Source organism: Macrobrachium rosenbergii, chromosome 30 (assembly GCF_040412425.1).
Source record: "Macrobrachium rosenbergii isolate ZJJX-2024 chromosome 30, ASM4041242v1, whole genome shotgun sequence".
In the NCBI taxonomy this organism is placed as follows: Eukaryota; Metazoa; Arthropoda; class Malacostraca; order Decapoda; family Palaemonidae; genus Macrobrachium; species Macrobrachium rosenbergii.
The window spans coordinates 32,769,816-32,794,226 of record NC_089770.1 but is presented as its reverse complement, the minus strand read 5'-3'; the positions used below and the strand labels follow the sequence as shown (position 1 = coordinate 32,794,226).

The 24,411-nt window shown below is 40.7% G+C and overlaps 1 long non-coding RNA gene across 1 annotated transcript; it reads left to right on the top strand.

The window, feature by feature from the left end:
- Window positions 1-3,113: 3,113 nt before the first annotated feature.
- Window positions 3,114-23,301, top strand: LOC136855162 (uncharacterized). The gene is made up of 2 exons (XR_010857933.1): window positions 3,114-3,476; window positions 20,811-23,301. It is a non-coding gene; the product is annotated as an uncharacterized lncRNA (long non-coding RNA).
- Window positions 23,302-24,411: the final 1,110 nt, after the last annotated feature.

Genomic DNA, 24,411 nt, shown 5'->3' with positions numbered 1-24,411 from the left:
TCAGAATTGCAGAAAATTTCTAGTAGTTCCTCCCAACACTTTTCCTTTACTGTGCTGCCTTTATAATCATCTGATCTCACGTCCCAGATGGCTGGACGTTTTTCAACTTAATCAAAGAAAATTGTCGGTGTCAAAGCGACTAGTCTCCATTTTGACGTGTGGCCGCAGGCAAATCTGTGCGGTCACCTGAACAGACACTAGTAAACAAGTAGAGGATATCTCGAACGTGTCTAGGTTTTAAGGTATTCATGGGTCTAAAAAGTATCTGTATATTTATCTTAATGACGAATGATTTTTCATGGTATGGGATGAATGCAACAAAGCTCTTCATTGGTTTTCAAGCCTTCCTTTTTGTTTGTGATATTCATTAAAAATCTTCACAATCTATAGCGACTGGAAATAAAACATGCAACTATACCTAGGACCTCTCTCTCTCTCTCTCTAATGCAGAATGAACACTGTCAGATGTTACAAGTGAGCTAGAGTTTAGGATCAGAGAGGGGGTGGTATACTGATTGGTCAGAGCGAGCTATCACCCCGAGAGTACTTGAGAAGCAAGTCAGAACCGAATGGAGATTAGGCCGATGCTAATCCTGAACCCTTCAGAATCGCGTTTCACTACCTTTGCTTTCGCATGCGAAAGCACAAATAGCTGCTTGATCTTATGATAATGCAAAAAATCATCTATAAATAGGGATACATAATCCAACATTGAATATTAGTGTATCCATGGTATACTTAAAACAGAGATGTTGCAGCAGATGTACACAACAGGAATTTGCACTTGCACAGATGTATCAAATGTTATACCTCAACAAAAAGATGAGTCGTCTTATCATCACAACTCCTGATTTGGTCTGTCACTCCACTATTTATGTACTTCACATTTTGCCCCCAACCCCACATGAAACTGACCATCATTTTCTATCATGGATATATATATATATATATATATATATATATATATATATATATATATATATATATATATATATATATATATATATACACCTCTCTTGATGCCTCAGTGGGTAGACCGTCGACTGGAGTCTTTGGAAGGTAACTGTGTCGAGGATCGAGACCCGGCAGTACCGATCCATTTATCACTTATAAATTTTTCCTTCGGTGATAATTCCCCATCGGGGATATTCCCGAAGTAGCGTGAACTGGATATTAAACGACATTTGTAGCTTCATGATTGTATGTAAATCATGGTGTGATAAAAATTTCATATATATATATACATATATATATATATATATATATATATATATATATATATATATATATATATATATATATATATATATATATACATGTTAACGATCTATCGCTAGAACTTGCGATTTATGTTGTCGTAGAACCAGAGGATGGAATGAAAGAAGGAGTTGGCCAAGCGCTTTCATGTATTTCTCAGACTTGACCTTGAGGAGGCGTGAGAAATACACGAAAGCTTTGTCACCTCCCTTCATTCCTCCCTCCAGCTCTACGACAATATATATACATATTTGTGTGTGTATGGATTTATTTTGTGAAATTAAATTTGATAACGTCACATCTATGTATGTGGGTGAAACTAGTGCTGTTTGTTTTGAGCGAAATCTCGCGCGAAAGGTTCTGAAAAAGACGAACGCTATTGGACCAGGTTCCCGCTTAGAGACTGCGTAGAAATTTGCTCTATTACTTACAGTTAAATGGCATTCAAGAAGTAATGATTTCAAGGCTGACAATGGCTCACGTGTCCGCAAATGAAATGATTTTTCCTGAATGCAACAAAATAATTATTTAAAACTTTAAGCAGGATTTCTAAGAAAACCCAGCGCTTTCGCTACGATGAGCGAAGCAAAGATTTCTGGATGGGCTATAATTCACAGCCCGAATTTCCAGTGTAGCCTAGCTAATTCTTGGATGACAAATTGTCCAGAGCACATTGAGGAAATAAGTGCACTATTTCCTTTCTTTATTACATATATTCGTACTTCACTGCCTGGCTACCCAGCAGTAAAGACATGCAGACTACCATGCATTAGTCCAAAGCTTGCGTTTTGGAAAAAATGCTTCTCGTCGCTATGAAAAATCTAGTTAACATGCACGCGGCCTATTGTTTCCTAACAGTGTTCACACTTACGATTTTATTTGCACCTGTGATAAGCTAAAAATAATAACATTGTACTTACGCTGTGGAAGCTTGTCTCCTTGTACTTATTTTAGGATTTACGTTACCAGATTCATTTCTAATCTTGCACTCAGCCTTAGCAAAGCTACTGGCTGGGATCTGCAATTTGCAAGGACCTTGCAACGATGCAGAGTGTGATCTTGAGCAATCAGTTGCCACTTTTACGGTATTCATTCGGACCTACTTGCTTTATTCCTTCTCAGGGATCAAATCAGGGGTCCGGCTAAAATCCAGGAAAATTACTATTAAACGTTAAAGAGAACGACCTTAAAACTCTAGATATCTTGAAAGGTTTCGTTAATGACGTATCATATAGAGTTGATCTTCCCGTGGGCTTAGGAAGTGTATCTTTAGGAATTTTGTTGCAATGTAAACTTTTATGCTATGGGTAGGCCTATATAAAAATAGGAAAATACCGGGTATGTAATTTCTCATGAGCCAGTTTTTTCTTTTAAACTTCATTTTCATTTATTCATCATCACGCGAATGACCTATTTGGTCCCAGTTCTAGGCCTATGGCCTAGACTTGGTATTTCGTCCTAATCCTTCGGGCCAGCCCTATGAGAGTTGATGGTCTGTTTAGTGGTCTGGTTAAACTATTTTAATAATAAAATAATAATGATTTAGTAATAATAACAATTCAATCTCCATGGTTAGCTATATAAAAGTGACAATATATATATGATAGATACATAAATAAAAAAATCAGTGGCGAACCGTATGGTCATGGGAAGAGCGTGGTTTTTTTTTTATTTCTTTCAGTTAATGCAGCATAAAGATTTCTTTTTAAACAATACCACGAGTGTTATTTACACAAGTCGATGTTATATTTTGTAAACATCATTGTAGACACCAGTATAATACCGAATAGGGCCACTTCAGTCATTTGTGGCCCAAACCGCTGAAGGACCGCTGCTGTGCTTCCTCGCGCTGCAGTGGACAGTGTAGTCTTATCTTGTGGCCGTGAAAGGTGTGCGTTACGTCGTGGTGTCCGGTGAATCTATTCATTTTTTGCTGTTGCTTCTTGTGGTAGTTTTTTCATTATGGAACTATTAAGCATTTGGTTGGTCTTCGTCCTCCGAGACAGCTTGTTTCCATATGATGAGATCTTGCCGGAAACAGAACTGAAGCCATCGGGAGATACCAAAGTTCCAAAATCCGCTAATTTGATGATGGCTCCAGCCTGCCGTTATTCATAGGGCAGATAATAGTGTCGTCGGTTCACTAGCAAATGAAAGCCTGAATGAGCGGGGAAGACGAGAGAGAGACGACAAGAATCGCCGAGTTTTGAGAGAGGAAAGTAAGTGTACCTTATGTAGGCCTACATAACTGGTTTAGAAATTGACGATAGTAGATCCACTTATCTAGCCCTTGAATTGAACGGAATTCTGCATTTTAACGTTTTCAATTCATATTTCGTTGTGTGCTCATTTTACATTTGCACGAATCGATAACTAGATTAGACCTCCATCTTCGGTAGGAGAGCGAGGAACCACCTCCAGTCGACCACCATGACAATTCCATGACATTTTGTCGGTTTATCATAACCTTTTTTTATCTTCGGATGCCACAAATAGGAAATGTTTCATATTCAATGCAAATAATAAGGGGGGGGGGGGTTGTTGCCGGTCATGGCAGCATATCGGAAAATGTTTCTGGTAAGCTGGAGAGCGTTGAAGTTAGATGACTGGTAATGGGGTCGCCTTTAGAACTTCAAATTCATTTCAATAATATGACAGTCGTCGTCGGCTTTTTTTTTTTTATCTTCAGCCAAGGGAAATGGAGGAAGGGAGAGGGAGAGGGAGACCTGCGATTTAATTGACAAATTTCAGGTATTACATAGCATATTTTATTATACACCGTTATTTAATATTTTAGTTTTTATGGCGAGATCTGGGCCTCCTGAACATGATTAGGCCTATATAGCCGATTTCATCCCATTTTTTCACCCACGGGTGAAGTGTGGCATTTGAGCATGTGTAACCCGTGGCTGGTATCGTTGGCTCATTGTGATTTGAAAACTACAGTAACATTTGAAGGTAATTCCAAGCCGGCTGTCCGCGGTGAGCTAGACTGTGGCAATTGACGTTTTCCTATGTTATTTTATTCGCTTTACAAAAAATTAAGGTAATATTTTGTCGGCCGGTTGTAACTAAACTGTAATTGACCTTTGAAGACTACACGACTTGAATTACCTAACGCAGGGTAGGTCTAAGCCGGCATTCCGCGGCAAGCCCCCCCCCCCCTTCCCTCTCCATAGCTAATACGGCAAAATTGTAACCAGTAAACACCCCTAAAAATACCAACCTAACGTACCCTAGAGGTGTTTACTGGTTACAATTTTTGCCGTATTAGCTATGGGGGCATGCCGCGAATGCCGGCTTTAGACCTACCCTGCGTTAGGTAATTCAAGTCGTGTAGTCTTCAAAGGTCAATTACAGTTTAGTTACAGCCGGCCGACAAAATATTATTTTAAATTCTTGTAAAGCAAGTAAAAACAGAAAACGGCGATTGCCACATTCTAGCTCACCGCGGACAGCCGGCATAGAATTACCACATTTGAATGTTTTACAGAAAAGAACAATCGCACCATCGTCTATTAATCATATGGCTATTTGTATCGATGATATACGTATACAAACACAAGAAAGACGAGCTTGTATCAGTCTATTCATATCAAACACTTTTATCTCATTACAATATAACCTAAGCCACGTTACTCTTCGACCTATGCTTTTACAACTGTTCAAATAACAACGAATCCTTGTCACCCAAACTTTAGTCTGTGTACAATTTTATTGCATGATTTAAAAAAAATAACTTTATACCAAAATTACATCCACATACGTAAACTGGAAAAATAAGCTTGAATGATGACCGTTAGAATACGAAGCATTGGCGGAGGAAAGATATATAGGCTCATGCTGCTATTAATTCGCCAGATATTCGATGTTACTGGCCTTCATACGGACATTTTCATATATCAGTAAAAATTACTTTATCATTGTAAACTTTATTCATTTTAAGTACCATTCCAACGCCTTAAAAAGTCTAGGCTAACCTTTTATGCTTTATATGTTAGCACACAAAGGGTGATAAACTCAAGCGAGGTGTGAAACTTTTGCTCGTTAAGTTATTTGGCACTCATATGTTAACTGTAATTTCCCGTTTCTAGGCAATGTTGCAGAAACTGTGCTTTTCACATACCCCAGGCACTCATAGAAAATATTTCATATTTCGAACATTAGCCTACTCGTGTCATTTATATGCAAGAAATTAAAGTACCTTTTATTTATTCACATAGACATATGTCTTATTTACCCACAGTGAGATAAAATTATATTGAAAGCCCAACATTCGGTTGTGTTTGAACTGGGTAGGCTAGACTGTTTGATATAATTTCATATTTTATGTGCTTATATTCTTAGCCTGTATTATCGATATAAATCGGCATGCTTATGATGTTTTATATTAGGAGGTGTGAAGGATCTTTGTATTTATAAGCCTTCAGATGAATTACTGAGGAAATAGTTTGCATCTTATCACAGTAAGCCTAAAAGATATGTGACATTGTCTTCAACCGATCACGAGCTAGCTGTGCGTATCAGCGTATGCCACAGATACTTAAAAAGCTTCGTTGGTGAGTGAGGGGTCAGATGGAATGAAATAAAATTATAGTGCGCAACTATCGTTGACATCTGTCAGATTGAATGTTGAAGATATTGACGCCACGTCATTTGTTTTTAGCCGCAGTAGTTTGGCAGGTACTGAACACTGCGCTCATGCCAGGACGCTGATATTCTGTCAGATTTGAAAGCGAAAGAAACTTAGAACATCAGAAGCGTTCAAAATAATCTTTAAAGCACAAGCAAGTATTTAAGATTCCAAAAGAATTTAATGGTTTATGGCTTAATATGTTAAGCTGATTTCATTGTATTTCTGGAACTTGATCTTTTGATATCACATTGCATTCTTTCGGTAAAAATTGCGGACTACAACCGCGGCCCTCTGCAGTAGTTCGGCAACTAGTAGTGTAGACTACTTTATTCATAAGTAGAAAATGCAATTTGGTAGTTCTTGAACCAGAGGAGCGCATATTAGTTTTCAGTTTTGCTGTTTTTGTATTTGCTCTGTTCCTGTGTGTAACACCCACTCTCCCACTTTGGGAAATACATTTTTGTAATTTTCACAGCCTTCTCTTTGCAGTGCTCAACAGAACTCTATCCCACTGTGAGAAATGCATTTTTTTTGTCAGTTTTCTGCTGCCGTGTGTAACCACTCCCATTGTGGGAAATGCATATTTTGTAATTTTCACAGCTTTCTCTTTGCTATGTGTAATACCCCTCCCCTGGTTCGTAGCACCACGCCCCACTGTGGGTAATGCATTTTTTAATATTCACAGTTCTTTTGCTGTGTAACATCACTCATCCACATGTATTTTTCATTTTTCACATCTTACTCTTTGTCTGTAACATCAACCCACTGTGGGTAATGCATTTTTGTAATTTTCACGGCTCTCATATGCTGTGTTTAAACCACTCTCCCCCACTGTGGGAATTGCATTCATCGTAACTTTCACACACGTTTCTCTCCCTATGTGTAACATTCACTGCTTGGGAAGATTGATCTGTCTCTCTCTCTCTCTTCTCTCTCTCTCTCTCTCTCTCTCTCTCTCTCTCTCTCTCTCTGTGTGTGGCAAATGCATTATGGATTCTCTCTCTCTCTCTCTCTCTCTCTCTCTCTGTGGCAAATGCATTATGGATTCTCTCTCTCTCTCTCTCTCTCTCTCTCTCTCTCTCTCTCTCTCTCTCTCTCTCTCTGTGGCAAATGCATTATGGATCTCTCTCTCTCTCTCTCTCTCTCTCTCTCTCTCTCTCTGTGGCAAATGCATTATGGATACTTTTTTTCGTTCTGTTTTAATTCCTCACTCCCCAAGGTGGGAAGTGTAGTCTGTGTCCTTGTTCTGCAACCCCCCCTTTTTTTTTTTTTTTAATCTAACCTCCCTGTTAAGTGAAACTTGTAAAGTAAGATATCTATAAAACATGCAAGTATGACATCTATGAATCATTGTACAAAAGCAGTATTTGTATGCTGTCTGACTAATAGATAATAGTTTACACTCCCGCAAGTTTACAAAGTAAAGCATTGTGTCAATGTGTGACATTTCTTTTTATGTAGTGCCCATAAATGGTTATTACCAGGCTGGGAGCCAAACATGGTGTCAGTTACGTGGGATTAAAGGCTAAGAACTGTAAGTTACTCTAAGTCCGGCTAAGATATGTCTTCGCTCTCCAGCTGCTACTGTTAGTATAGCCTATAGCTAGTCAGGCTAACTCCCGAACTAACTGATAACTGTCGTTGATAGGCTTACGTGGTTATGCGTAATGTTATGATGGTAAGCTTAGTTCCTGATGTCGCCAGTCTTTGGTATGAGGTAATTTAGGCTACCAAGTCTAATTGCTGAAGAAATTCTAATTTTGCCTAACCTACTTACCTAGCCTACCTAGTGATGTGCCTGCCTGCAAGCACCCTACATTAGTCTAACTTAACCAATTAGCCTATACTAGCCTATGAAATGGAGTTGAAAGTATGTCTCTGAAGGCTAAATGTGTTTGCGGACTCTCTGCTGCCTGATGGGCTACTACATATCTCTGATCTTCATGATTCAAGTTTTTCCCTCTGATCTGACTGCCTAGCCCAGCCTAATTAACAATGTCTGATGATGAAACTGAAAATCACAGTGCCAGCAGAATTGTACCTAGTATTAAGCCACCTCAACAATTTAGTCTGTCTTCTAACGTTCTTGAGAGCTGGAAGATATTTAAACAGAGATGGAACACTTTTGAAACCCTCTCTGAGCTGCAAACAAAGCCTCGGAAAGTGCAGGTTGCCCCATTTCTGGACACCTTAGCAGATGACGCTCAGAAGGTCTACAATGGATTCCAGTTTAATACTCCTCAAGATGCCAGAACTGGGTAGAACTGTAGGTATTATTACAGTTTCGGTCAAATTCGGATATCTAATATTTTTTTACGTGCTATCATATATCTTTGTCATGATTCATACGAAATACTTACTCGCATCTTCCGCAAATTAAGAGTTACGGAGATATTTGCCGATGAATGTTGTGCCTTGTTTTTATCGCAAGGATGCGTTTATGCTGCCATGTCAGTTTTTCTGCTGATGCGTTTTTGTTTTTGTCAATGTATTGTGGGTAAAAATGCCTAATCGTCTTTTGTTTTTCGTTATGAATTATAAGTACGGTACAAATGCTGAAACCTGATTGGTTACTTTGTTTCAAGATTATCCAATTAACTGCGATTTTGGAATAAGCCGGCTTTCTACAAAAGTGCGCTTCAGTTGACTGCCATGGATTCCGTCATGCACGTCTTCAGTGGGTGTTCTCTGTCTTACTTTGAGGCTATTGGTCGTTTCCATGGACATTACAATGGAACTCCACAGGTTGTGAATACCTTTCTTCGTGAATCTATTTAAGGTAAGTGAAGTGGTTAACGAAAAGGGTAACATTGCAGTTTCGGCCGTGAATTTCACCGAAACTGTAACTAGATGTTAGGGGGTAAAATTTTGTTCCCTGTAACCCTGTGGCAAGCGCGCAGCAGCAATATTACCGCTTGCCAGAACATATGAGCTTGCAACAATCTTTTAAAATGTGCATAAGCCGCGTAGCGGCGTTGCACCACCCGAAACTGAGAGCGGTACCCATGGCAGCCATGTATCTCTAAATCTAATCATTTGCAGAAGAAATAAAGGTCAGATTCGTTGAAAGTACACTATTTAAGCTAGGAAAATGTAATTTTATATCGGAAATGTGAATTTGACCGAAACTGTAAATTTACCGAACTGTATAGTAGCTCTGTGGCGGTGACTGCCTTCAACTTAACTTTTTCTACAGTTATTTGGTTGCTAATTATGAATTTACCTTTAATTTTTGGCGCTCAAGTGTAATTAACCTGTAATTAACCCCTGAAGTCCATCCAACAAGGGGTTTCCATTTAATCAGATCTTCACAAGACAGAGCATGGCAAAGTCTGTTTTGAACGATTCATATCCCGTCCGGCAAGTGCAATAACTTGTTAACGAGGGGTAAAAACCCCCTGGCCCAGTACTAAACATGGTGAAGGGACATTCCATTTGGCCCAGGGTTGCCTGATGCTTGAGCACAAAATGGACAGTAGTCATTTGAAAATAGGACATTTGAGATAAAAAAAGGACAGTCATTATATATATATATATATATATATATATATATATATATATATAATATAATATATATATATACTGTATATTGTGTTAAGAGGAGCAGGTGCAGGAAAACAAGCAGATTCCAAATTCAGTATATTTAATCAATATTTTTTGACCCTTTGTCACATCATTAGGAACATCTGTAAAAAGCGGACTGGAGGCGCCTTCGCGTTGTTGATGCAAGTCTGACAACCATTGCAATGACTGCAAAACGTTAACATTTAAAGTGGTACGTGTTTAGCAAATATGGTGACTGACATATTGAACTGTTAATTCATAGTAGCATTAGTTGAATGGGATGATGTATTTATATTTTTGATTAATTTTATAATCATTGTAATTAGTGTTTGTGATAACATGAAACTGACAAGACCTGGAAATAGAGATATAAGAGGAAGTGAAACAGTGACAGAAAAGGACAGTTTTTGACTGTCCTTTTTTTCTTCAAAAATAAAGGACAGGCGGGTTTCAAAGAGGACAGACCTGGCAACCCTGATGTGGCCGACAACAAACAGATGCACCGCCAGTATCAGAACCCCTAAAAGTGTAGAAAAAACCAGTTGAAAAGGTAAAAACAGGCGCGGAGCTAATATGTAGAACTTACCCAGAACTTACGGAAATCATAAGTAAATTTGATGAATGCGTTGTTGAAGTTAACGAAACTTAAGAACGCTTCATTTTCAGCAGTCGCTGTCAAGAGGAAGGTGAAGGATTTGACAAGTTCTTTCTGATTTGAGGTTGCCAATTAAAACTTGTGGCTACGGTGATAACTGTTTAGACTCTATGATAAGACACCAGTGCCCAAAAGACTTGCTTGAGGTTAGAAAACTTACTTTAGAAAAGTGCATTGACATATGTAAAGCTGCTGAGAATGCTTTCCTTAAGAATAAGGTGCTATGTCCTGAAAGTGCTGAAGTGCATAAAGTTGTTTATTACAAAAAGCAAGGTACCAAGTCATTTAAGCCTATGTATCTTAAAAATGTTCCCGTAAATAATTCTGTTAATAAAGAATCTGTTCTGTGGTCAAAAGCATGTTTTAAAGAAGGACATGTGTCCAGCTTATGGAAAGAAATGTAGATGTCTACAAACAAATCATTTTGCTCTGAAATGTCAACTTTCTATAAATAAAAATGCTAGATCTTGTGCCAAACAAAAGGTTAGATATAAACATGTACATCAAGTTGATGATAATGAATCTTCTGATGCTGAATGGGTGAATTATACTGAAGCTGTTGATAAAGGTAATTCTCTGAAGGATACCAAATGTTGTATGGTAATAGATGGTCAAAAGGTAAATTTTCAAATTGTTACTGGTTCCACTCTTAACATTTTACCTGTAAAATATGTTCGATATGTTGAGAAAACTAGCAAAGTGTTGTCCACTTGGAATAAGAGTAAACAAATTCCATTAGGTAGCCTGTATGTAGAAGGAATATTGTTAATCCTCAAACGCAAAGAAAATGATGCATCTGAGTATGGTTTAGGCTAAACACTGATGCAAGAAGGAAAGCCTATTGCCTTTGCAAGCCGAGCTCTCTCAAATGCTGAAAGAAATTATGCTCAAATTGAAAAGGAGATGCTTGCAATTCAGTATGGTTTGAACAAATTTCATCATTTCACTTTTGGTCGTTTTGTGACTGTATTCACTGACCACCAACCATTAGTATCTATTGTTAAGAAACCTCTCATGTGTGCCCCTAACGGTTACAAGCAATGCTTCTTCGTGCTCAAGAGTACAATTTTGAAGTCGTCTACAAATCTGGCAAGGATATTCCAATTGCTGATGCACTGTCTCGTGCCCCTACATCTAGTTTGAAGTGTGAAGTTGTATCTGTCAAGAGTCTGTCATTTTCGTCATTTAAGCCATATCGTCTTGATGAAATTAGAATAAAAACACAATCTGATAATACCTTGAAGACTCTCAAACAGACTATCATGGAAGGTTGCCCTCAAAATAAGTCTTTAATACCTCAGTCCTTTACACCCTATTTCAATTACAGAGATGAACTGTCAGTACAAGATGGAATAATTCTTCGTGGTGAACGTATAGTCATTCTAACATCTATGAGGTATGAAATGAAACAGAGGGTACATGCTGGTCATTCTGGTATAAACTCTTGTCTATGCCGAACCCGAGAACTAATATATTGGCCAGGAATTTCTGCAGAAATTAAACAAGGTGTTGAATCTTGTGATATGTGTGCCTGTTACTCCTATAAACAGCCTGAAGAGCCACTACATCTGCATGACGTACCTTCTCACCTTTGGCAACAAGTAGGATCTGATATATTTACTATTGAAGGAAGAAACTACTTAGTCACAGTTGATTACTACAGTCAGTTCTTTGAAGTTGATTATCTGCCAGAAACTACATCTGGTGCTGTGATCACAAAATTAGAACATCATTTTGCACGGCATGGCATTCCTGATGTTTTGATTTCAGATAATGGTCCACAATATTCTTCTCATCTGTTTGATGACTTTGCTCGAAAGTGGGGATTTTCTCATGAACCTATAAGTCCTGAAAATAGCAAAGCTAATGGTGCAGCTGAAGCAGCAGTTAAAATTGCTAAAGATCTAATGAAAAAGTGTAAGAAAGCCAAAGAAGATCCGTACTTGGGACTTCTGAACCTGAGAAATACTCCTCATGAAGGCGTAGAAACTATCCCTGTACAGCGCTTAATGGGTAGACATACTAAAACATTGATTCCTACAGTTAGCAATTGCCTCATGTCATCTAACTTTTCCATTGGAAAGGAAAGGAGAAAGCTGATTGAAAAAGATTGCTGTTGCTGATCGTTACTCAAACAGAAAACAGTTGAAACCCTTATGCATTGAGACTGTTAGAGTTCAACCCATTGACAATAAAACAGAAGAGTGGAAGCAGGTCACTGTCAGTAAAAAGCTTAGTGGTCATAGTTATGTAGTATGTACTGATGATGGAGGAACATACTGTAGAAATAAACTTCTAAGAAAATCTGTAAAATCTAGAGATAAGTCTCCAGAAATCCCTAATTTCAGATCTGTGAGTCCTGTCCCAGTTGATATTGATGCCAATGCTAGTAACATAAATAGTAGAGATGTTCAGTCTCCATGTAAAGCTCCTGATGTGTCAAAGAGTAATAACACAGAGTCAGACATTATGGAAACAAAGTCTAGTAGAACAATCAAAGCTCCAGAAAGAATAAATCTTTAAGTTGCTATTGTTTAAAACTGTGTTAGTAAAGTTATCTCACTCTCTTGAATGATGCATTCTATTTGTCTTTATGAGAAGGCCTCACTTTGATTTTTTTTATCCCATTTGTTTTATGCCATTTCCTATATTGTATGTGCTGATGCTAGTGATGTTGCAGGTACACTGATGTGCTGATTATGTTCTTAAAGTTTTGTCTTGTTTTTTGACCTCCTTTTCTTAAGAAGGGGGATGTTAAGTGAAACGTGTAAAGTGAGATATCTATGAGACATGCAAGTATAATATCTATGAATCATTGTACGAAAGCAGTAGTTGTATGCTGTCTATTCTAGAGCTGTAGTATACACTCCCGCAAGTTTACAGAATGAAGCCTCGTGTCAAGATGTGACATTTCTCTTTATGTAGTGCCCATAAATGATTATTACCAGGCTGGGAACCAAACACTCCCCAAATGCAAAGGGAAATAAGAGTGCAAACATAGTTTTTTGTGCAGCTCTTTCCTTGAAGTGAAAAATGCAATGCGTTTTTGTCGTCATCTTTCCACATTTTTCATTGAACCCTGCACTCAAATATGTCGAGTGCAAAATGTCTATCTTCTATCTTCAGATGGTTAAAATTCATCAACCTGTAATCTTTTCAGTTGTCCTGCAAAAAAAAAATCCAGATGACAAATTTTGAGTACAATTTCACCAAAATAAAGATAATGGCAGATGATGATGTGGGGTCCCACACGGACCTACACAATCGTCCATCTTACCTGGCCATCCGAACTCATACCCTAGGGCATCTGCTCCTCACAAGAGGCACTTCCTGACATAGGCGCCAAGCACATCCGTATAAGGCCACCACTAACATTGTTATACCTGCAAAGTTAAGCATGTGCAGGCAAAACTGAACCCACAAACTGCACAGTTATGCCTGTGCAGGCAAAACTGAACGTTGGTGGGTTCAGTTTTGCCTGCACAAGCTGACTGTGCAGGCATAACTTCGCAGATACAACTGAACATTAGTGAGTTCACTTTTGCCTGAACAGGTCGACTGTGCAGGCATAACTGCGCAGATATAACAACGTTAGTGGCAGCCTTTAATAAGAAACACAGCCAACACCATGCATCCTTTTTATGTATATTGTCGTCCATATTCATGTCATGTCAGATGTATCATTCCTTATAGTGCAGCAGATTGCTGTAAAAATCGTTCAGATAGTGAAACAAGCATGAAATTAGGCACAAACATTCCTAAGACTACGCTCTCTTAGAAAAGGGCGCTGGCCACCTGAAAATCCAAGATGGCGGCTATTTTTCAAAATGGCCGCCATCTATGTTGAGATTCACTGGTTTGGGAGCATCTATTGGATGGAATATGACAGTTTTTTTTTTAAACCTTGACTTTTAGGTTATAAAATGTTCCATACCACACATTTTATTGAAAACCCTTACTAAATGAATTGTAACCAAGATGGCGTACAAAATGGTTGCCATAAAAGTTTTTTTTCTATCCACAGCGCTAGCAGACATAGAGACCAACTGTTTTTATTTAATGGTATATTCATGTGATCAGACAGTTTAACTAATATGCTATTTTCAACTGAAATAGTAATGGTATGGTCACATACAACATTGTGTCTAAGACTGTAACCATAAAAAGAAAAGAAGAGAAATACGGACTAAACGCAACCAATCTATGTATAGGTCTCTCAACCTACACCTTTGAAAAATTCGAGGATAAGAAGGTAGGCATAGCATGACACGTTGGATGCTCAAGCTAGATTATCTACTGAAGAGAGGGCAATATTTATCTAGACTTCACATTTGCAAGTGCACAGAGCTGTGCAGGGAAGACCCAGCTTGTAGCACTTGCACCTTTCCCGACAGCCTGCTTTGCATCCACATTTGGTAAGCTGTTGGCAACTCTTGGCTAAGGGCGAGTTGGTTGTCCAGAGGACTTGCCATGCTTCACCAGACTTTTGCCATCCCCACTCAGCAGGGTTCTCTGGCTGTGGCTGACACTGGGTGGCCTGCCCCCACACACAACCAGCCTGGTACGCAGCACGCTTGGTGTGTTGGAGGAGAGCTCCTGGTTGGTGGAATGGCCTCATATGCCCTTTGTTTTCTGGCAAACATATCAAGTCTAGCCTCATCCACAGTGCCAGCAGTGCTGGATCTTTCATACATAAGTATGACAAACCTCTCCAGGACCTTCAGGTCACTCTCTTCCACTCTGAGAGGGTAGTGACTCAGTTTGGAGAACACAGTGGAGGCCTCTGGAAAGATGTTCCATGTCTGCCAGGCGGTCTTCTTGCCCTTGCTCGAAGGCTGACACTGTATCACAGCCTGTGAACGCATGGAAGAAGAGCATGCCATTCACCTTCTCCTGGCCCAGAGAGTTGCACAGGTCATGCACAGCAATCCAGCGCAGGCTCTGGCCTTGGCCAAATGCCACCCATAGCTTCTCTAGCCCTAGATTGTGGAGAGTGGAGAAAGCACTGACTGCAACGACAAGAACATCTGTGTCATTTGCTTTAACCGTGATGGTCTTGGCTCCATGTTCTGTGGCATATTTGGCATGGAGAAAGATGCGGTGTCCGCTTCCTCATGAGAGCACTTTTCCAGTCCCTGAAGACTAGCCTCATGAATGCTGAGGACAGCAGACCCTTTCGTGGCAATGACAACATTTGTGGCAGACATCTGGGCAACTTTGTCTGCCAGGAACTGGAACAACTCTGTCTTGTTGGCATCGTGTCTTAGGAAATTGCGCCAGTTGGATGGAATTGTGTTCTTGTCTGTCACCTTGCGCCTTCCTCCTGACCACGTTGGAGCCTGGTCTCAGCTTTGAGGCTGGATGTATTGTATACATCAAATACAAGATGTGATGATGTGTACTTGCTGCTATAGGATTGTATCACAGGCAAGAAGTCGCAAAGTGCATAGCCCTCAAAGGTCTTTCCTTTCTTTGGTGGCAAGGCATGGACCAAAGCTGATCCATCTACAATGAGGACATCAGTCTTTGGTTCTTTGTCTTCTAGTGTAACATGACTCTCCAGGACCGAGGTCAGCTGAGACTTCTGACATGTGTACAGCCTACCACCCTCACTAAGGGAAGCTGGGAATGTTTGATTCTCGTGCTGGAAGAATTCCTGCAGATCACACTCACGGCTCTGACAGGATAGAAATAGCTTTGAGAAAAGCTGGCAATCCTCCTTCAGAAGTTTCTGCTTTGACTGTTCTACAGGAGCAGCTTCTGCCTGAAGAAGTCAGTTCTGTTCTTCTTTATCGGCTCATAGAAGGAGACTGCATTGTTTGCCAAAGAGTCTGAAAACTTCTGAAATTTAGTGCGGCCTCTGTCAAGGTGTGTCTGTAGAAGTTCTGCTGAGCTGGGGTGGGCAATGTCTTTGTTGTCAATGGAATACAGATCCTGGCTCTCTTCCTGAAAAGGACTTCCCAAGTGTTGCAAAGCCAATGACAGCTTGCTGACTCTCTCCAAGAATGTCTTCTGCGCATGAGGTGTTTGTTCATGGTGTGTTGTCTGCTCATTAGACTCCTTTACTTTGAACCTCTGTTTCGTATGCAGACACCAAGCGGATGATCTCTGGGCCAGCCACCATCCATCTTCTGAGTGCTGACGGATCTTCAGTCAGCCCAATGGCTCCGCCATCAGCCTTTATAAAGGCATTGGTCTGCTCATGAGCTTGGTCAAGAGCCATTGCTGAGAACTGGCGACTGGTCTTGTGCACAACAAAGTTGCCAGCCTTGAACTCCTTGTGCAACTCTGGGTGTGAACTCTCTAGGGTAAGCATGTCCCTGAGGTGAATAGGCAGCCAACGAGCATAGTTTGTATTATTGTTGGAAAAGAAGTAGGGTATCAGCTCATGCAATGCCTGGCAGTAGAGGACAAAATTGGCCTCACGGAAGGACCTGATCAGTAGGAATATCACAAGTTCCATAGACAACACCATGTGCCAGAAGTGGAACTGTGGACTCTGCTGTCTTCGAAGGTCACACCACTCCTCAAACTCTAATGCCTGCTCATTGTTGTTTGCTTTCAGCACAGTAGTCAGTGTATGCTGTCCTCAGGAGTTTGTACAAACTAGAGGCTGTAACCTGGTGCATCTGCCGTGTCCTGGTTACACTTGCAGCTGACAGGAAGGATTCTGCAGTTCCAGATGAAGCAACTCCTGCCTCCACCAGAGCTCCTGTCCAACCACTGCCATGAAGAAGAGTACCAAGAGATGTCATTGCTGCCATCTCAATGTGCAGACCACCAAACATTACCAGATACTTGTCTTCGCCATACTGATCAGGCCACTGCCACTGCACCTGCTTTGCTACGGCATAGATTGGCTGATCAGCTGTGATTATGGGTATCTGGCCAGGGTTCAGAAAATCAGTGACATCCTGCACTTTCTGCATCACGTGTTTGATCGTAGCAACAGAATGAGCCTGATCACGCAGGAGAGGAAGCAATGAAGTTATGGTTACTTCAAATTCTGGGCTTCTCTTCATTGAAGCGTGATGAGCTGACCACGTCAGATTCACTGCATCATCTATTTCCTGGGTGACTATGACCTTGTCTAGCCACTGATACTCCAGTGCAAGCTGTGGCCCCAAGATATCTGTTGGTGGCTTTGGTATTGCAGTGTTTGGTGGCACAGGGTTCTTTGTTTGAAAGGAAGCTGGTGAGATGTTTGTGAATGTGTCCGACAATTCAGGCACCGACCTCACTTTCTCAGGTGCAAACTTTAGTTGCTGTCTTTCCTGTCCAGTGTTCTCCTTGGTGGGGTGCTGAAATATGGAGATGCTAGTTCCATGGAAGGAGGTAGTGGCAGTAGTTGCAGATGGGTTGTGGTCGATGTTGTCCATCACTGCAGTGGTGAACAACCCTTTTCGCAGTACTGGGGACAGACCACACCCTCCTCCACATATTTGCTAACTGTGGCATCTCCTAACTGTGCAGAGACCTCCAGTACTCTGTCATAAGAGATACTGAGGCCATACTGATGTAGCATTTCAACCAGGTTTCTCTTCCTGGTTTTGGCATAGACTGAGAGTCCCATGTAGACTGGGAATGGTGTTTCTCTGTCTTTGGAGTGTCTATGAGTTGTTGCTCCCTCTTTGTATCGGGAGTAGCAGTTGAACTGCATGAGCTGTGCAATGGCCTGGTCTGACTTTGATGCTCCAAATCGTAACTGTGACTTGATGTCAGCCCCATGCTCAACCATCCCTACAAACTGGAGCAGGAGAGGAGGCACAGAATTTTGTACACAAGCCTCAGAAAATGTGCCATCAAACCGTGACTGATGATCAAGTATAGACTTTCTGAGAATATTTGCTGCTTTAGCAATGATAACTGCCTCTGAAAGATCAGATGATTGAGCAAGTGCTTTTCCCACATCCTTTTGAAATGCAAGTAATACATCTCTGCCAGATTTATGAGCCTCAAGTTCTGGAATTTCTGCCAGAAGTTTGTCTTTGAGTCTCGTGGAATTTACACTTGGTGACTCTACACCTAATTGTTCCAGACGTTGTTGGTAGAGGTGGCAAATATCTGCCAGCCGAAATGTGACTGGATCATCTGAATAAAGGTTGTTTTCAACAATGTATGTCATCAGTTCTGACAGAACTAGTGGATACACATCTGATTCTGACTCAGTGCTACCTTGGTCTTTCTCAAGGCTCCTCAGGTAGGACCTTTTTCTGTTGTAGAGGGCACAAAGACAGGCATGGTGATACTTAAACTCCTGTGCAATGACATCCCCACCAGTCAACTTAGCAAGGAGCTTGCCATCACTAAGTATCTCTGCACATTCACGCAATTTCAAGTCAAGGCCCTTAGTACTAGCCTGTCTGAGATCAGATGCAGGTGCCACTTTCTCACAGAAAATGCAAACTTCATTGTCATGACTGGTTCGGCGCAGTTTTGCACGACTAGTCTCAGTGTTGCTGGTCTGGTCATTGGATTGTCGCTTTCTTGCGGTCCAGTTTAGTGTTGTTAAACAACAAGCGACAGTTCACATGGTATTTTGCTGCATTTTTTCCTGAGAGTGGCCTCTATGCCATCACCTTCATCCAGCCTTGCTGGATCCATTATCAGTGGCATTTCATTAATTTCACTGAACATGGGAATGTTCCTTGCCAGCATTGTGTACCCATCATGGTCTAGGACATGATGACTTGGAGGTGATGTCAAGTGCTCACCTCTTTGTCCTTCTGACAAAGACAAACACAAACTCCAGTTTGTTTTTCTACTGCTCAATATTGGATTGGCATCACATTCTGCCATGATTTCACTTTTGATTAAGGCCGAGGGTTATCCTTTACCACCTTAAACAAAGCACACATTCCTGTATGGGATTCAACTAGGTTCGGTCTCCCTACACCTAGCCCGATCATTCATCCAGTGCCATTTAAGTCCCGTGTGATCTGTACACCATCCGGTAAGTACATGAACCATCATGTACAGCCCCATACCCTTGGCTCGGCTCTCCCGCGCTGGCACATCCTGTCTATTCAGGTGCGGCTATCTAACTATAGCTGGTCTGGGGCTGTTAGAAAGCATTTGGGACACTAAACTAAACTATACTACAACTACTAGTCTAAGACTACAGGATTAGTAAAGCTGGATTAGCTGGCACTGAACCCCATGCTGAGTTACACAGCAGTGATGTCACCAGTGTGCCCTGGTTGTGTGCAGACATACACTCTTTTACATTTATTAATTTTCCTTCAAAATTGATGAGTTATTCGAAAGAGATGGCCTCATTAGGATCTAAAACCACAGAAACCAAGATCCATGCTTAAAACGATAATTGTTGAACGGGCATTATTTCTCATTATAATTATTGTTTCTACCTTTTCTTGGCAGCCATATAGCCCCCATATTTAAAGGTAAACTGTACTGGGAAGCTACAGAAACGTAATATTCACAAGAAATAGTATGGAAGAGCTTTACCATATTGCTAGAAGCAAATACATGCCATTCTAGTGAAAAATTAGCCAAAATCTGTCGATACTGGCCGCCATCTTGAATTTGGCCGCCATATTAAATTTTTTGCGTGGCCAGCGCCCTTTTTCTGATAGAGGAACTTTAAAGAGCACTTGTGCAAAATTTCATGCTTGTTTCACTATCTGAACGATTCTTATGAAATATGCAATTATCTGCTGCACTATTATAGGGGCACTTACAATTTCAGCTTTCCAGCTATATCATAACTGTTCGCAACTTGTATATAAGATTATGTGCCATTCTCCATTCTCGAACAAATGCAATTGACTGTATATTAATCTTTATTTTGTTCGCCTCATATCAGGCACTGTTTTTCCGCTTGCAAGAGCCTGTGAACTTTCTTTTGTTGTTTTGAATAAATTAAGTTTGTAGACGCTGCCTCTTATGCCTTTGCTGCATTGTATCTCACAATTGAAGGAATTTATGCATCAGAAGATGAAACAAAACTGAGGCAACCTCCTGGTTTTACCTCACACTTATACCTGTATCTTGGTTCTAAGGCATGACATACATAAATTAGATACTTAAGGTCATGCAGAACATTAGTGTAACTTAAGGGTGGAAATGGTTCGTTTTCTGAATCAGAAGTGAGCTCTATCCTTATTCACCTTCATAAGGGATTTCAGTGATAAGACTACTGTTGGCTGAAAACACGGCCATGACCTACATTTGCAACAGTGTTTTTTCTTAATGTTGTGTTTCTTCAATGGGCTTGAAAACCTTCAACAGTGGCTTAAACGAAATATATTTCATCAGCATCGACCTTTACTAGAGAAGCCCTTGCAGGGGAGGTAGTGCCATCAGTGCATCTCACGTGGTGCACTGTAGGCATTACTTAAGGTTCTTTGCAGTGTCCCTTCGACACATAGCTGCAACCCTTTTCATTCCTTCTACTGTACCTCCGTTTTATTCTTCCATCCTACTTTCCACCCCCTCCTAACAATTTTTTCATAGTAAAATTGCAAGAGTTCCTCCTGTTACTCCTTTTGAACTTTTCTACTTTTAATTTTCCTTTCATTGCTGAATGACCTTGTAGGTCCCAGTTCTTGACCTCTGGCCTAAATGTCATATTCCATTGCAAATTCTCACATTTACATAAGCTTGACATTTGTCAGTATGAAAGTCTTTGTAGGGTTAATGTAATATCTTGACTAATGACTGTCCTTTTGATTGCAGACGTCAACACCTGTCTTCCAAGAAGAGGAGAATGCCTGTCACCTTGCACGTGAGTCTTTGTCTTTGGTTTTCTTTGGTGTGACAGATCTTTTTTCCCACTTGTCAGCAGTTCAGGGTACAGGGTACAGAAGGGACTGGCAGTCACCATGCTTGCTCTACAAGTAGGGGTTGTGAGTACTTCATGAATCAAGTCCTGTGCTTATCGCTTCACTTCGTCCCTCGGAAGTTGTTGGGTCAGACTTAAGTTTGCTGTCGTTATTAATCGCTGTTAAGATATTGAAAGGGGCAAGTCAGACTGTCAGAACTTCCTGTTAAGGGTACTGGGAGAATGACCAGACGTTTTGGGCTGAGTGTGATTGACTAATGTGTCTGTGGAAACCATGAAAAGGAATTCTTGGATAGGAAAAAGGGAATTAGGCGTTGTGCCAAATCACGACCAGAATTTCTTAGGCCCCTGTGTCCTGCAGCAGAGTCTGCTTTTCCTTCAGGGCAAGAATCACAAGGTCTGTCAAAATTATTGGAAACTGCAGTTTCTGAAGTGTTAGTTTTTCAGAAATTTTGGTCAATTAGAGGGTGGTCATGTAAGTGTAGTTTGTCATTTTTATAATTTTCCGTGAATAACCTGAATGAAACCAAATAAACTGTCAATCTTAACATACTGACCATAACCAGGCTCTCATATTTCACTGTGATAGAATTTCCTGAGGTGATCTGGGTAATATACTTGGGGGACCTCTCCCTAATCACTTTGATGATAGGACGGGAATGCTCATGCATCTGGTGGAGATTGTTTCAAGACGAAGAACCTACAGTGTTCTTGCTGTGGAGACTGACTTTCTGGGTTATATTGATTTGCATGACTCTTGTATTATAATGCGTCATACAGCAAGTTTCCTTTGCATGTCTTTAGGTACATTACGATTTTTTTCACCCTTTTCCCGTCATTCTCACAAGATTCATAGAATTTTTTTGTATGTTCAACCGAATTATAAATATTTAAATTGTCATAGAAAGGTAAAAAAAAAAAGGTCCAAATATTAATGAATAAAACTTGCTTTCCAAATTTGGGTAATTTCCTCTACTACCAATTAAAGCTATTGCTGTCGTAAATGACATCAGTTTAAAAACTTATACAATACAATGCACATCACATATAGCCTACTCGTTTGCGTTATTCATTGCATTCCTTAGCTATTTTTTCGTAAGATATTTGTTCCATAGGTTACTCGATTTACTCTAAGGTAAAAAGTATAGGGGGTTAATGAATGAGAATTAATATACCATTCCAACAGAAGTTATTTCCTCTTTGTCATCAAAATGATGTAGACATAAGAATAATCTTTGATCATATGGGTGAATATGTATTCTGTATTAAAAAATCGCACAGTAGGCATTACTTAAGGTTTTTTGAAGCGTCCCTTAGGCCCCTAGCTGCAACCCCTTTCATTCCTTATACTGCACCTCTGTTAATATCATCTTTGTTTCATCTTACTTTACACCCTCTTCTAACAGTTGCTTCAACAGTGCAACTGCAAGGTTTTCCTCCTGTTAACCTCAAACTTTTCTACTCTCAATTTCAGTTTCTGTGCTGAATGACCTCATAGGTCCTGAGGCCTGGCCTTTTAGCTTAAATTCTTTATTCTAACCTCTATCTAAAAACCGCAGGACTGTTGGTGGTAGAATTGTGATAGAGTGGATCACAGCACAGGTCACAAACTCTGAACAGATAAAAATTAAAGATTCCTAGTGAATACTTTTTATTCCAATATAACGTCGAAAATATAAATAGCTCAATTGTAAATGGAGCATTTGTAAATGGAAAATTGTCATTTTACATAAATTACTTTGTGATTCCTCTCCAGCCTTTTGACTACATGAATTTCAATTTGTCTGGGCTGATAAGGTATTTGTTTAAAGTATTGTGAATGTAAGGAATTGCATCTTGTGGTGCCTAAAGAGGTTGAATCTTTCTCAGTCTGCTGATGTGGTGGTAGGGGTGCATACGTGAATGTTGGAACAATGCAAGTAGAGCACTGCAAACTTTGGATATTGTTTTAAAATCTCTTGTAGAAATGCTTTCCATGTTGAGAGTACTGTATCGTAGCCACATCAGAATCCAGGAGAGGAGGCCTGCTGTTGGCTTTCATCTCCAGACGGTATAGGAGGTAGCGGCAGTGTTTATAGTAATTACCCTCGTACAGAAGTTACATTGGTTGAAGGCTTCGATGGCTGAGGCTAGTATTTCCATGATTGTCACTACAACATGCATTAATCTGCTGTATGCAAGGTGGAAGTGCTGCTCTTACAGAGGGGGAGATGTGTATATTGTGTAATGATGATCATACTTTGGAGACTTCTCACTGCCTTAGTCTCCCTTAGGGGTAATGTCGTCAGTGCACCCCATGCAGTGCACTGTAGGAATTACTTAATGCTCTTTGCATCGTCCCTTTGGCGACTAGCTGCAACCCCTTCCATTCCTATTACTGTGCCTCTGTTCATAATCTTTCTTCAATCTTACTTCCACCCTCTCCTAACAATTGTTTGTTCCTACATGATATACAGACCATTGGTCCTTTACATTAGGAATTACTTACAGCAGAGCTGGAAACAGCTGTTGAACTTTCAAACAAGGTGGTTAGGCAGTTAACTACTGTCCAGTAGGTGGGAGTCCCGCCTGCCTGGACGTAAACATTACAATTTGCTTTCGGCTGTCATACGGTGCAGACGTGTTCTTCCCTCTCTGCCCGGATTGTCGTTAAGCTGTTTTTTCCTGGTGGGATCTTTCTTTCTTTGTTGTTGCTAGTGTTATATGTGTTGTGATATTGATCATGCTAACCACAAATCTGACAAGCCTGTTCGTAACCGCCTTCCCTCACCGTGTCTCCTGAGGTTGACGGCAAGAAGTGCGGTAATTTCTACCAGTGTTGATGTTGATCCTCACGCCCTTTGTACCTCCTGCAGGGGACATGATTGTTTTCGTGATTCTACTTGTGCTAAGTGTTGCTTATGGTCAGCTGAGCAGTGGGTGAATTTTGGAGGGAGGAAACGGTATCGGAGGAAAGCTGCCAAGGCGCTGTCTGAGGATTGTACACCCCGACTACGCCCTTGGTGGCCAACCCTTCTTCCTCGTTTCTCTCTCCCGGCAGTTTTCCCCTTCTGGCTGTCTCTCTTTCAGGAGAGAACTCTCCTTCATTGCCTGTGCTCACTTCGTCGAGTGTGGAGTGAGTGTGGGGCCAATCAGGACGACGACCTCTTCATGAGCCTCTCCTCACTCCGGGTGGTAAATTTTTCCCTCAAAGCAAGAGGAGTCTTCCACCACTAACCTGACCTCCTTTTCTCCTTCAGGTATGGTAGTCGGGCATCTCCTTGGTAAGTAGGCGACGGATTTGAAAGCAGCTTGGTTCTCATACGGGTGAAGGCCCCCCATCCCTGTAGGGCCTCCTGTCTCACCTGGTGAGCGCTCCAGTGGTGACCCATGCTGCTCATACTGTGACCACTACCATGGTGATGATGACAGCATTTGTGAAGATGCTGGTGACTGTCCATGCACTTCCCAACTCAAGTGACTTTTGTCCCAGTATCCCAGCACACAGTGCCCCTG